We start from the raw sequence: 16,256 nt of genomic DNA, 5'->3' as shown, positions 1-16,256 counted from the left end.
GTCCCATGAGGCAGGATTAGTGGTTAGCAAACTAACTTTTGGCTTAACCCTGGCTTGCTTTGCGGTCTCGCTGCAGTGACTCAGTTTTCACTGTGTGCGCATCACCATGGTAACTCGAACCCTGCAGGCTGTCACATCCAATATGTAAAAGTTTGACCCCCCACCAGTCAACATTCTGAAAGAGTGGCACAGCTTTAGCTTTTTAAAGGCTTTAGGCAAATTAGACACAGACTGGAAAAGCTTCACAGCCTCTATTTCAGTTCTTACAAAGAGCTTCTATCAAGTGATTAAAGTACTTTATTAATTAACAGCAAAGTTTTCTACCTGCAGTGCTCTCACACCAATGCACCTTTGGTTTAGCAACAGAATCAGGGTAGCTGTGGACAGACCTATTGCTCATTTTGTACTAATCGCAGTGTTTAAAAAAACACTGAAATTTTTGTCTTAACTGTACCTACAGTACTTGTTCACGGTTTCAGTCCATTTTTTCACCACTTTTATCAAAATAAGATTGTCTTTTATTTTTGCCTGAAGAAAAACCAGTGTTGCTTGGGTCTAATGGCAAATCATACAGTTTCCTTCACAGCAAATCAATGTATGCGATGGTTAAACATATGATTAGAATTTAAGGCGTTAAGGCATAACCCTGTGTCATCTGAGATGCCTGTATAGGTGGGTTGATTGCATTGAGGTAAATAAGCTGATGCTCCAGGAGATAAAACAGTCACTACGGTCTATTCCAGACTTTATGAGCTGTGGGCACATTGTGCAGATTGTCTTAATGAGTCGAGTGATTAATGCACATGCTGCTGTCAGTCGAGGGACACGGCGCTGGAGCTGGGGTAGCTCTGCTGCGCAGTGAGCAGTAAGCTCTCCTGGTCCACATGACAAACAGACTTTCTGGTTGAAAACTTTCTTGGGAGTTTGGAGGAGTGTGTTGATATTAAAATAGTAGTTGTGTGTGTTGAGCAGAATTAGATGGGTAACGAGCTTCCATATTATTTTGTGTGTTTGTCAGATCAGAAACTGAGGAGAGCTGGGGTTAATAATGAGAGAAGCTCACCTCCTGAATGCTACAGACAGCATCCTTTGTAACCCGGGTAGAGTATGTTGGAAAATAGAATGACACAATGACGCTTAGCAGTCGTAAATCATTTAGTTTAGGAAGACAACATTTGGCATTCTTCGGGGTCCAACTAATTTTAATAAAGCAGGAAATAGGCAGAAACGTGAGGCACATCTGTCGACTGCTGCAGCAATTAACTGGATCTTGAGTCACGCTGCCGTTTTCTGGCATGGCTCCTCGCTCATCTTCATGTTGAAATTTTCTGCTCCAGTTTGAGCGAGGTTCTCTAATTAAGTCATTAAAAAGCAGGGCATTTGCACAATATGCACCGCTGCCTTCATTACAAAGCACAATCAGTTGTGATTTATTCACTCACAGTGAGGGACCATCAGATTTCATTCACTGAGTGTCTGTGTGAACACATTGAACACACTTTCTTCTTTGTCTTGTGCTATTCATCCAGACAGCATAGAGATGGACGTTCATGCTTTTATGGCTTTGAATTTCTCTGAGATTTATAGGTAACTAGAACATGGTGGAGTTCTGTTTACTGAGTGCTGTGTCTAAGAGTTTGGATAAACATTATTAGCAGAAATACAAACAATATACTGTAATCGTGCATTTGTAGTGACAAAAAAAAAGACCAGGAATTTTATGTATACATTAAATTATTCATAAGCTGTTTACTAAGGCGAGGTTTAAAACATACTGGTGCCCTCTGAAGACAGCAGGCCATAATACAGGTGTATGATCACTGTATTGTTTAGCTGAACACAGCATGTAAGAACAGCAATGCTCTTGTTCCCCCAGGCTTTCCAACCCCGACCATGTGCAGTGCGACGATGGGCAGGATTTATGAAGTGTGCCTTCTTCTACTTCATGCATCAGCAGTCACAATCCCTACTTGCTTATGATGTGGTTGAAGGCCCACAGGACATGCCTCGCTCACTTCTACCCAGCCTGCAGTCTCACTGCTGCAACCGCACGCCTGGACCTCTGATATCTGAGCAAGGAAATGGGCCCGTAGTAAATGACTGCTCTGCTCACAGGCCTCATCGGAGCCTGCAGTGTGAAGAGGAGCTACGGCGTATCATTTCATGGTGAGGTCACGGGGATTTATCCTGAGGAATAGCAGGGGATCTGCACGGTTCAGGGCATTTTACTAGAATGCACAGGTTCAGGTTACAGTGTGAGATAGGACAATAGAAGACAAATTAGTTTGGTGGTAAAAGCTGTGACATCCTGTTGTTTTAGGAGGTGTTGGTGGATTTTGCAATCACACACCAGCTACATACTAGACATTTAAGACCATACCAACGGTGTTGCTTCTTTGAAGTCAAGCACATTGCCTCTTCAGTTCTAGCTGTCTAGACAAGGAGGGGAACTAATCCTCATACTCTGTATTCCAGCGGGCTAGCCTAGCTGCATGCATAGACCCAACCTCCCATCCTCTTAATCTCTTTGTCTCACTTTATTCACAGCAACACACCTTGTGAACATGAGCAGCCGAGCATCAGAGCGACACTTCACAGACCCTCCTCCTCCTCCCTGTTGTCTCAAGGTAAGAGGAGACAATGCTCTACACAGACAGAGATCACTCCAAACCATTTGTCTGTTGTGTTTCCTGTCTGGATCACTGAAGGCTATGATGGGGCAATGCTATTTGATTTCCTAAATACTTGCTGTCGGATGAAGCAGAGAACTTGCAAGTAAGCTTTATTTACCTGCTGTGTCTGACAGTGATGTGCTGTGATTATAGTTCCACATAGAGAAGTCGAATCACTCTCTGCTGATATTGTTCAACAAAGCATGTGCCTCAGCAACAGCCTAATGTACACGTTTGAATTTATCAGTTTCAGCGTTCCTTTGTTGGAACTGTTGTATCTAACAGTAGTGCACATTAACTTTAATGCAATTCAGATTTTTGCAGATATTGTCCAACTCATTTAAGCTGATTTCCATTACAGTACGTGCACATATTTTTCCACTTTGTTGTTAGTTTGTAATGCTGTACAAGCATTGCAAATTGTACGTTTTTCCAAACTTCCTAAAAACTATAAACTTACTCCTCGCTGCTCATGCTTACCAACGTAGTGATGGCATTTTTTTATGCACAGTGGGATAACAGGATCATTTCTCACCGTCATCTTATCTGCCTGTCAATGTGTTTGAGCTGATATTAAACCAGTTTGTGCTGATTATTATTATTATTTGGTGCTGAGATCGCCAGATTAAAAACAAAACAAAAAAACTAGGCATAATTTTTGGCATATTAATGTCATTGTTCTCCATAGCAATTTCAATATCTGTCTAGATAGAACAAGCACTTTAGTTTGTTCCACTTGTATGTATGTCCTTTTTGATTGAGGGTTGAATGAGTTCTGGTAATTACTCGCATAAAATGAAGTAACAGACAGGTGAGTGAATGATGTGACCATAATGAGGCTTAGACGGAGGGGGGAATTAGCCTGCCCTCTTGAGGTTGTGTCTTAGAATTAAAGGACCTGCCACAAAGTGAGGCCAGGCACATGAGCTGTAAAAAAACATTCAGGCAGCTGTAATTGTGCATCTAAACAGGCTGTGGCACCTAGTTTAACCCTGGCAAATTGTTTCTACAACAATTAAAAAAAGATAGCACCTTCAATTAGGACCTCTCACTCTCATTATGGCTTGTTGTTTCTTCCTGGATGTGGCAGAAATCAGCGGCAAAGACCTGCGGGGGCTGTGGGGGGGGGGGGGGGGGGGGGGGGGGTTGTATGTAGGTGTGTAGACAGTCAATGGGGGTAAGTGTGTTGAGCTGACAGATGTGCATTTATGTATGTGTCATTGAGAGTGTCAGGTAAGTTGTTATACTGTAGAGCAGAGCAGTTAGGGGATGTACATGTGCAGATGTTTGTGGGTGTGGGTTGATAGGGTTAGATGTGCTGTTTGCTTGCACAGCGAAGTTTGTGTGTGTGTGTGTGTTTAGCTGCTGTCAGATGGGCTCCCTCTTTAATCTGCGCAGACAGCTTTGTAATTGGAGCACTGCATGTAGACGGGGGAACCTGCAGCTGATGGTACACCCTCAGTCTGAAAGATGAAGAAATAATGGGGGTGGAGGATGGGTGCTTGTGTGGGGGGTGTATGTGTTTCTGCAGTGGTAGGGTGGTTGGGGTTGAGACCACAGGGACTGGCGGCAGTAGTCCTGGGGATTGGGAGTTCTCTGTCCATCACCAAGGCAACCGCATCATTGTCTGGGTCGATTCAGTCGATCCCCACCTGTTTGCCCCCCTCAATCTGGTCAAAACCAATTGAGTGCCTGTCTGAATGGATTCCAAAGGCTGCCATAAGAGCAGGCGTGATTTTCATTTCAATGCATTTCAAACGTATTTCAAACATGTTTCACTTTCAATTCTCCCCCATCGTGGGCCCCACAATAATTTGTTCCTCTCCTCTGGTCCCCGCTCCTCCCTAAAGCACACCCACCACATGGGAGATGAACTCACCAGACAGGTGCCATGCTGCTCAGAATGACAATTTGCCTTTTGGAAATCAGCCTCTGGCTCCTTTGTGTTCCCTGAAATTGAGTTAGCCCATCAGCAGACACTCAACAGCTCCCTCCTGCCCCCCCAACTCCCTCTCTCTCTCTTTCTCTCTGTCTCTGTCGGGTCCTTTAATGTTAAAGCTAGCGGAGGAAAGTGCTTTCATTGGAACGTGTTCACAACAATAAAAGCATATTTTAAATTGGAAAAGCGTAGCGTATTATGCAACTGCTTGGAAGCTGTCTGTCATAAAAGTTGTAATAAAAAGACTGGGCCCCATTTAAGAGAGCCAGCAGCAGGTATTATATCATGTGCACAAATAGTATCAGTGCAGTCTTATTTTTAGAAGACACCAGAGTTGAGTTCTGCAATGTTATCTCAATAAAATAATATACTATAGTTTTTGAAGGAGCTACCCACAGTAGCTCCTACAGCTCTAGTAGAGCTGACTAGCAGCAACTCTGCAGACATTATTTATGGGCTGGTAAGGCAGTGTAAGCCAGGCCAATGGAGACAGGGTCCCTGGTCAAGCCTAATTAACTACTGTATCCAGAAGCAAATGAGTTATCCATCAGGAGAAGTGGTTAGGAGATCCATCCATTTCAGGTCCTTCTGCAGAACATATAGTCAGACCTTTTAATTATACTGTATTGCGCAAGTAGCAAAACTTAGCTCGTTACTGTTGCAGTGAGGCTTAAATATTGCAGGGATGGCAGCAGGGCAGTAGAAGCTCTGTTCCTGCCAGTTAATTGCATGCATGTCCAACTATCTCAAGTTAAATTATTTACAACTACTCTCAGTTTTCATATTATTTCTGGTATCTTGCAAAATGCCTGCTTCATGTCAAACAGTGGCAGATGAGCACACTACATAATATTAATATTCATAATAGATGTCACATTAACAGCTTTGTATCTGTTATTTTAGGTTAGGTTATTTTGTTTAGCTGAACTTTAGTGCTGTCACTCAACATCAGGGAGAACAGAGAGTTCATTGTGCTGTTTAATCTCTGACCACACTATTACGCTCACCATTTGGAGAATGTGGAGTTATTCTTTGCTTTAGTAAATGTCTGGGGTTTGTTCTTAGGCTGTATTGTTAGTGGCCTGTATTCATTAATATACATTTATAGGGATGGAAATAAGGATGGTGGTGATGTGCGTCCTGTGTTTTTTTTTTTGTTTGTTTTTTGTCACTTACACTAACTATGTTAGTTAACATTAACTAAACATTATCTTTCAAAGCTGCAGATTCTTTACTTTCTCTTGTTCATGGACTGTGTATACATGTCTCCAGCTCCAGCCATTACTAAAGATGCTGCAAAAGGAAATTTGCATTAAACCTTAGGTAGCATTATGGTAGTTACAGTAAATAATAGGGGGTCATGATTAATGCAGTTCTCCATCCATCCATCCATCTTCTACCGCTTATCCGGGGCCGGGTCGCGGGGGCAGCAGTCTAAGCAGGGACACCCAAACTTCCCTCTCACCAGACACTTCCTCCAGCTCCTCTGGGGGAATCCCGAGGCGTTCCCAGGCCAGCCGAGAGACATAGTCTCTCCACCGCGTCCTGGGTCTTCCCCGGGGCCTCCTCCCAGTGGGACATGCCCGGAACACCTCCCCAGGGAGGCGTCCAGGAGGCATCCGAACCAGATGCCCGAGCCACCTCAGCTGGCTCCTCTCGATGTGGAGGAGCAGCGGCTCTACTCCGAGCTCCTCTCGGGTGACTGAGCTTCTCACCCTATCTCTAAGGGAGCGCCCAGCCACCCTTCGAAGGAAACTCATTTCGGCCGCCTGTATTCGCGATCTCATTCTTTCGGTCACTACCCAAAGCTCATGACCATAGGTGAGGGTAGGAACGTAGATTGACCGGTAAATCGAGAGCCTCGCCTTCCGGCTCAGCTCCTTCTTCACCACAACAGACCGGTACAGCGACCGCATTACTGCGGAAGCTGCACCGATCCGTCTGTCAATCTCCCGCTCCATTTTCCCCTCACTCGTGAACGAGACCCCGAGATACACAAACTCCTCCACTTGGGGCAGGAGCTCTCCTCCGACCCAGAGAGGACAGACTACCTTTTTCCGGTCGAGAACCATGGCCTCAGACTTGGAGGTGCTGATTCTCATCCCAGCCGCTTCACACTCGGCTGCAAACCGTCCCAGTGCACACTGGAGGTCCCGGCTCGATGAAGCCAACAGGACAACATCATCTGCAAAAAGCAGAGATGAAATCCTATGGTTCCCGAACCAGATCCCCTCCGGTCCCTCGCTGCGCCTAGAAATTCTGTCCATAAAAATTATGAACAGAACCGGTGACAAAGGGCAGCCCTGCCGGAGTCCAACATGCACTGGGAACAGGTCTGACTTACTGCCGGCAATACGAACCAAACTCCTGCTCCGGCCATACAGGGACCTAACGGCCCTCAGCAGAGGGCCACGGACCCCATACTCCCAGAGCACCTCCCACAAGATGCCGCGAGGGACACGGTCGAACGCCTTCTCCAAGTCCACAAAACACATGTGGACTGGTTGGGCGAACTCCCATGAACCCTCCAGCACCCTGCGGAGGGTATAGAGCTGGTCCAGTGTTCCGCGGCCAGGACGAAAACCACATTGCTCCTCCTTAATCCAAGGTTCGACTATAGGCCTAATTCTCCTCTCCAGTACCCTGGCGTAGACTTTCCCAGGGAGGCTGAGGAGTGTGATCCCCCTGTAGTTGGAGCACACCCTCCGGTCCCCCTTTTTAAAAAGAGGGACCACCACCCCGGTCTGCCAGTCCAGCGGCACTGCCCCCGATTGCCACGCGATGTTGCAGAGGCGTGTCAACCAAGACAGCCCCACAACATCCAGAGACTTAAGGTACCCAGGGCGAATCTCATCCACCCCCGGTGCCTTGCCGCCGGGGAGCTTTTTGACTACCTCGGCAACTTCAGCACAGGTGATGAACGAGTCCACCACTGAGTCATCAGCCTCCGCTTCCATAATGGAAGGCGTGTTGGTGGGATTGAGGAGGCCCTCAAAGTACTCTTTCCACCGTCCAACCACCCCCTCAGTCGAGGTCAACAGCTCCCCACCTCCACTGAATACAGTGTTGGCAGAGTACTGCTTCCCCCTCCTGAGGCGCCGGACGGTTTGCCAGAATCTCTTTGAGGCTGACCGATAGTCCTCCTCCATGGCCTCCCCGAACTCCTCCCAGGCCCGAGTTTTTGCCTCTACAACTGCCCTTGCTGCAGCACGCTTGGCCTGCCGATACCTATCAGCTGCTTCAGGAGTCCCACAAGCCAACCAGGCCCGATAGGACTCCTTCTTCAGCTTGACGGCATCCCTGACCTCCGGTGTCCACCACCGGGTCCGGGGATTGCCGCCACGACAGGCACCAGAGGCCTTGCGGCCGCAGCTTCGGACTGCTGCATCGACAATGGAGGTGGAAAACATAGTCCACTCCGACTCAATGTCTCCAGCCTCCCTCGGAATCTGGGTGAAGCTCTCCCGGAGGTGGGAGTTGAAGATCTCCCTAGCGGAGGGTTCGGCCAAACGCTCCCAGCAGACCCGCACAGTACGTTTGGGCCTGCCGGGCCCGTCCAGCCTCTTCCCCCGCCAACGGATCCAACTCACCACCAGGTAGTGATCAGTTGACAGCTCAGCCCCTCTCTTCACCCGAGTGTCCAAAACACAAGGTCGAAGGTCGGCTGACACGATTACAAAATCGATCATCGACCTCCGGCCTAGGGTGTCCTGGTGCCAGGTGCACCGATGGACAACCTTGTGCTCGAACATGGTGTTCGTTATGGACAAACCATGCCCAGCACAGAAGTCCAATAACAAAACACCACTCGGGTTCAGATCGGGGAGGCCGTTCCTCCCAATCACGCCTCTCCAGGTGTTACTGTCACTGCCCACGTGGGCGTTGAAGTCTCCCAGCAAGATGACAGAGTCCCCGGTTGGGGTGCCATCCAGCACCCCTCCCAGAGACTGTAAGAAGGTCAAGTACTCTACACTGCTGTTCGGCGCATACGCCGAAACCACAGTGAGAGACCTCTCCCCAACCCGGAGGCGCAGGGAGGCGACCCTCTCACATACTGGGGAAAACTCCAACACATGGCAGCTAAGCTGTGGGGCTATAAGCAAGCCCACACCAGCCCGCCGCCTCTCACCATGGGCAACTCCAGAATAGAAGAGAGTCCAACCCCTCTCAAGGAGTTGAGTTCCAGAACCCAAGCTGTGCGTGGAGGCGAGCCCGACTATATCTAGTCGGTACCGCTCGGCCTCCCGCACAAGCTCAGGCTCCTTCCCCCCCAGCGAGGTGACATTCCATGTCCCCAGAGCCAGTTTCTGTGTCCGGTGATCAGGTCGCCGAGGCCCCCGCCTTCGACTGCCACCCAATCCACTCTGCACCGGCCCCTTACGGTTCCTCCCACCGGTGGTGGGCCCATGGGAGGTCGGCCCCACGTCGCTCCTTCGGGCTAAGCCCGGCCGGGCCCCGTGGGGAAAGGCCCGGCCACCAGGCGCTCGCATTCGAGCCCCAACCCCGGGCCTGGCTCCAGGGTGGGGCCCCGGCTGCGCCATACCGGGCGACGTCACGGTCCTCGATTTTGCTTGCCTCATAAGGGGGTTTTTGGACCGCTCTTAGTCTGGCCCATCACCCAGGACCTGTTTGCCTTGGGAGACCCTGCTGGGGGCATTAAGCCCCCGACAACATAGCTCCTAGGATCATCTGGGCACTCAAACCCCTCCACCACAGTAAGGTGGCGGTCCATGGAGGGGTAATGCAGTTCTCATGTAGTGAAAATGGTTTCCAGAGCAGTCTGCTGAGCTCGGAAGGGGCTATACTATATATAAAGATGGATTTAGAGAAATGTAAACAGCATTTGGTGGAAAACTGTCACAGATTTTTTTTTTTTTTTTAAAAAAAGGTCAGATCTTTAATCTGCTTTCTGTCAGTCATCTGAAAGAGTGCCTGAACATTTACTAATCACACTGCCCTATCCTCCATTACTCACAGGCCTTTTGTGTCTTATTTCCTCTCTCTAAGTGGTAACCTGTGTTTTAAGTGTTTTTTTTAAGTCAGCTTTCTAAATGAGTTTGACAATGAAAAGGTCTGTACCAGAAACTGCCATCCAGAATGTGAGTGGGAATGAGCTCTGAGAGCGGCTAATTACTCGTGCGTGAGTGGGGATTTGTTTATTTATTTTTTGCCTCGTGTTGAATCCAGTTGGCTGAGTGTTTGTGAAAAAAAAAACACAACATTGTTGGTTTGGATGTCTTTGTGTGCTCATATTCTGTATATTTTGCTGAGATGATTGTAAAGAAAAAGCATATAAAACACGAGTAGAAAAAGTGTATGCACATACATACATGGACACGTACACAGTACTGCAAAACAGAAGAGCAATTGTGCAACACCATTGTTCGTAGCGCGTATCACCAGCACAAGCTGTTAAAACTATTCCTATTCCTTGGAGAGGAAAAATCTATAAGTCAATATGTAAAGTAGAAAAACTGGTGGATCTGTGAAATCCATATGGCCACTGTAGTGACATGTGCAGTACTATCTGACCAAAATGCATTATTTTGGCTAGAAGTAAATTGTGAACAAATATTTAGTGTTTACCACTAAAAAGATTGTTAGGTTTGTGTGATTGTGGAAGTAAATTTTGGCATAATAAACTTCATTTCATGTACCAATTGAATCTCAGAATATGTGACCATTAGTTTAGATCTGTATGTAAAGTCTGACATTTGTGGAGGGACCCATCACCTTGCTAGTTGGATCATGATTGATTTAAGGTGTTCTTTTTACAAGTAACAGCAGTTCAAAATGGATTTTGTGAATGTTCTTATTATGCATATATCAATGAGGAATTGTGAATTGTTTCATTGTGAGCTCTATCAAAGTTACTCCCCTGCTATATAACATGTTATTGTCCCAGACAGCATTATCATATATGATAATGCTGTCCTGAGGGTCCCTGGGTGAGTTTTTTAAAACTGGATAATTGTATTTGTTTACAATTCAGATTTTTCTTGCAGTGTGCAGGTGGTGGAATCTAAATGCAATTACCAGAGAAGTGAATGGGAATGCTCTTGACCAAAGTAATACATCAATGTCAGGCAGGACTGAGATCTGCTGGTGAAATATGATTTTCTCTGTATCTGTAGAAATAAGTTCCCAACTCAGTAAAATGAAAATAAACTTCTATATTTGCCAGCCACGGCCCATTCTCCAGATGGTGTGTGTGGATGGTGAGTAAATTGATAAAAGAAAGAAGTAATCACCCAATGTACCTGACATCTACAGGAGGCAGTGAAGAATATGCTTGGTTTACAGAAAGACAAAGAAATTATGGATTTGGAACTTCAGGACTCCGCGCCCTCTGCTTGTAAATAAGATTTTAAAGAGAAATGTGATTAGCAGTTTCATCTCGCTAGCGACAGAGCTTCATCAGATGCAGGTGTATGAATGTGTTTTAGCATTAAGGATGCTTGAGTGGTGTTTCTGCACAGAATGAGGTTTTAAACCTTTTTAGTAGTGCAGCAAAAAGCCATAAAACAGTAACTGCCTAACTGCAGACATTTTAATATGTTGATGTTAAATGATCGTTGTCAAATAATTGGTGCTCAGAGGAAAGTAATGATTTTTCTGTCTCATATCCTTTATCTTTTCTCTACATCACCTCATCCACAGGCCATTTCCTTCCATACAACGCGTGAAAAAACTTTACAAGGGCCAGTAACCTGAATGGAGCCCACGTATCTGAGACATAGTACAAATCACACTTAATAGTAACAGCATCCATTCTGGTGTGTTCCTTCTGCTTCTTCTTGTGTGTGGGTTCATTTAAAATACCACCTGACTTTATGTAAGTGTTTGCTTGTTTGTTTGCAGGCCTAAGCAACAGCTTGAAGGAACATTATTTCCAAGAACAGCACTCCGTTTTCTGTCATAAATCGGAGCTTGAATATTAACAGCAGCATTGTGGAAACAGGAGTGTAATTGTGTTTTGATGCAATAGCAGTGTTGACATGCAGATTGCTGTGCTTTTTATTGTTGTCCTACTTTTAAAAATGATTCTGGGCTTTTTTTAGATACTGTGGACAGAAGCTGACTGTTCTAACGAGAAATAAGATCCCCAGCAAAACGCAAAACTTGTGGTACCTCTGCTCTATACTGTAAAGGGCATGTGCCTCTTACTTGCATACACTTATTATCATACATTTTGTCCACAGCATCAAAACCATGTAACGGATACATAAGGTAGCAACCTTATTAGTGAGCGGTTAGTTCTGGAAGTCCATGCAGTTGAAGCAGGAAAATGACACGAGTGACTTTGACAAGGGTCTGATTTTGATGGAAAGATCCAGTATTGGTTTAGCCCTTATTGTAATACATGCATTATGAAAAAAATGAATGATGTGATGGTGTCTTGAGAACATTTATGAAATATTAGGCAAGTGATTTTAATTGCAGGTGGTCTCTCCAAAACTACGTACTCATTAAGGGATTTATGCTTGTTTTGTCCAACCAGCCAAATCACGTAAATGTTTGATAAATGACTCCTTAAGATATTATCTGATGATCATAATTAGTTGCCATTAATCTTCTGTTGATTGACTTAGAATTGTTAAACAGAATTGTTCTGGTAGATGTTTGCAGTTCTTTTCCAAGGATGATTTTTTTTTCTGATGTCATTCATACAAACAATCCTTCATAGCAGCGTACTTTGTCAGCCCAGTCACATTTTTGTTATTGATTCCTCCAGCAGTTATGAGGTAGCTGGGCTGCAGGGCTATTTCTGCAGCAGCAGGGGTTAAGGAGAGCACGCTGCACCAAATTCAAGGCTTTTTTTCTCATTGTGTATTTCTCCATTTTTCTCCCTCTGACTAGTTCTCTGCCTCATAACATATGCACATTCACATGGCACAGCTGAGTTGAAGTGAGGAAAATAGATTTTTAGATGCGATATGATTGGACTCGGACCATTCAGCATGCACAAAACTTAGCATTTGGAATCTGAATATACTGTTTTATGAATAAAACATTTCTTTGTTGAAAAGAGAGAATATGTGATAGCTATTGGATTTTGTTCAGGGTTGTTTTGTGGAATTTATTTTCTGAGGGAAAAATCTATTCTTACCATATTTATAAAAAAGCCAGATTTCTTTTTTTTAACCAAACAAAAAAAAAAAAAAAAAACATGAAAACCTTCACTTGAGGACATCGCAGAACAAATATATTTGTCTCATTACGACCATGACTGTTAGGCAGTATCACCCACTGTATCTATGCTGGATTGAGTTTGTTTGCTGTATTTTTTTATTCCCAGTTGCTGAGTGAAACTTGGTTGTTGGCAAACTTTTACTCTAGGTTGGTATAACATACCGTAACAATGGCTGATCCCTGCTGCATTATGGGAAAGTATTTTATTTGAAAATCTCCTTGGTCAGCAATTTCAATTAGAAATGGGTGTTGGCTCTGTTTAGCAAACCTTGTTAGTGTTACACATGGGCAGATCATCTACCATCAACTTCAACCATGTAATGCAGCTTATACTTGGCTTTTGTACTTTTGTTTACACACCTCATATGTACCGTGTTATTGTATTTTTTTTTTTTTTCATAAAACCATTACATGGTAGTGTAAAGCACTGTTTTAACACAAGGTGAGGGGATGGTATGGTCGGGCAATATGGTAAAGTTTTCCTTTTATCTACAATCATTGATTTAATTAGTGAGTGTTTATATATTCAAGCATGCTGAATGTGGAGTGTACGTTCAGTGGATGGTTCACACTATTTTCAAAGACTTGGATGAAGGATACCTTTCCATGCAGCTTCTAAGTGAGATGTATAAATAATAAAATGCACAACATCACTGTTTTAGTGTAGTTATTCTAATTGATTTAGGAATAGATGAGGCTTTTCTCACCGATTGATTGGACAACCACAAAAATACAGTTTAATTGTAATTGATCAGCTGCAAATCAGCTCCTGAAAGAAATTACTGCACTCAGCCAATTGCCAAAAGCTAACAGATTTTCCGATTGCCCATGCTAACTTTGGTTACCATGTATGCTACCTTCAGGCAGCTGACATGTGCAGTGGTAATAATGAAGCTTGTTGATGAAGATTCTCAGTCATCCATTTTCATTCAGAAGTTTGAAGCAAGGCAACTGGATTTGTACAATTCCCCTCTAAGCAGCTTCATCAGTTCAGAATTAAGCAATTATAAATGGTAAAATTCTTCAAAATGCATTGGATGTGGATATTATGAAGAAATAACACAACATTGAATATCCAGACACCTTCATCACTGCTGTGCATTCTTTTTATTCTCAAACAGGGCATGCTACTATTTTAGATGTCTGTCAGAATTGTGATGTAATAATGCATGTAGGCACCGTCTCAGGTTTGATCATGAATGTATATATGCGGTTTGATGCGGTTGCTCTATGTGCGGCACAGTGTCTTCTCTAACGCTGTGGTTGTGTTTCTTAGCGACATTAGTTGTGACACGGGTCCCGTCTGCCTGCTGACTCATTCAAAAATTCATACATGCTTTGACAGGAGCTAAATGTGTGTGGACAGCTAAAACACATAACAGAACCTCCATATTATGATGCCAGACACCCATTTAATCAGTTGTTCTGAATGCTGCACTGCTGGAGATGTTTTTTAGTGTGTGCCTATTTCAAGAGTGGGTAATGAGAGATGGATACAGTGAGAGTCAGAGAGAAAAGACAAGAGAAACCATCCTTAATTGTCATCCTCAGCCAACTTCAAACAGAGCAGTATTTGGTGGATGAGTTGGCATCATGAAAGAGACTTCATCCATAATTTTAAATGCCTCTTAACCAGGTGCTCTGTACAGTTGCATAAGTCAAATAATGAATATGTCATGTAGTTGTAACCTGGTAAGAGGACAGAGAAGGAAAAGTTGAGTGTGACCCATCTGTTCACTCTTAGAGGAGCTGGACAAATCGTCACAAAGAGCTAAAGATGGGTGGAGGCAATCAATCTTTTGATCTGATCTGGCTCTTCACTGCAGAAGTCAGCAAAAGAGCCTTGTGCAGCAATGTCTATAATGTTTCCAATCACTCAAACAGAGCCTGTACAGATCCATTCCCTCGTACCTAATGGAAATTTCTTGTTTAATTTGTTTAATTATCCCCAGCAGTGGAGCCAATTAAGAATTTAAACTCAATTAAAACATGAGAATGAAGTTTTTACTTGAAGTTGGATAATAGTGTCACAGACAGGAGCCCCTGCGGTGAATACAATCATTCATATTAAGGCTTGCTTACATGCTGAATTGCTTATGGCATGTTCTACCAAAAATAAAATATAGAAACCCATCAACACACGTGTCCCCTCTGAACCTACAGCCTGCCAACACCCACATGGCCTTGTTGTGGGTTAATGGCGGTTTCAAGCAGCTGATTACCAGTGCTACTAATCAGCTTCACCAAGTCTTAGTGGTAAATGAGATGAAGTAATGCTAACACATGGCTGCAGATACAGACATGTTTCCTTGCCAGTAAAAGGAAAACATGTTGTTGTTACTGTTGTTGTGCAAGACTAATGGACTTCTGGCAACTTGTCTGTAGAGTCGCTGCCAGTGTGATAATGTAAGCAAGCCCAACTTCTCTAATGAGCTTATTTTGCTTTGTATGCCATGTTAAATCAACTGTATGGCATAGAGAACCATCTAACAGCCAATTTGTCTATAAATTGTGATTTACTTTTCAATAACAACATGCATGCCTCAGGCAGGCTAATCTTTTAGTTGCTTTGCTACACTCTTTACTTTAATAGTGACAAATAATCATGCACAAAGAGAGAAACATTTTACTAGTGAGAAAATTGTTATCACAATACAGGTAACTTGTAAACGACAACAAATGTAGATGTAAAATTAAACCGCATCTTCTTGCAAGTCACCCTACATCCAAAATGTGTCATAGGACCATCCAGATTAATTGCATAGGGCAGTCGACTTTAGCTACCGGTATATGTTAAATATTTTTGACAGTCATCCAGCTGTTTCCCATTTCAGGATGGGAAGCTCAGATAAAAGTTTTAACTACAGTATAAAGATAACATGTTCTCTTCCTCATTTTAATTCACTCTGACAAACACCTCATGCCAGACCACTCTCCTGATGATTATACAATGCTAAAATGAGGTGAAACACAGTATGAGGCGAGAGCTCCGCATGCAAGATTAAAGCTATGTTGATTTGTCAGAAAGCAGAGGTTGTCTAGAGTTTAACAAGTCAGGGAGACAAACGCACACGCAAATGCCGGGGCTGTTTCAGGACAGGGCTACAAAGAATAACGTTGGTCCCAGTGGACCTGCAATGTGGATTCCTTTCTGCCATTTGTGTCTCACTACCTTTTTGCCTGTTACCTTCTTTTCTTCAGCTACTTCCCCAAACACAGTCCCCTGCCACCCAGCCTCTTACTCATCTTCTCATTTTTTTGTTTTGTTTTGTTTCTTCTCCCCCCCCCCCCCTCTCTCTGTTCTATTTTCAGCCAGGGGAGATTTGTTGTTTTTTTTTTGCCCTCAGAATCCCAGAGCCTTGTCTCTGTCCATATAGCATTTGGAGTCCTTTCCTTACACCCCAAAATGTTTCTACAGTGATGAAGATAATGATGTGATGTTCTTGGATTTT

Source organism: Parambassis ranga, chromosome 4, assembly GCF_900634625.1.
Source record: "Parambassis ranga chromosome 4, fParRan2.1, whole genome shotgun sequence".
In the NCBI taxonomy this organism is placed as follows: Eukaryota; Metazoa; Chordata; class Actinopteri; family Ambassidae; genus Parambassis; species Parambassis ranga.
Note: the sequence above shows the minus strand (reverse complement) of the source record.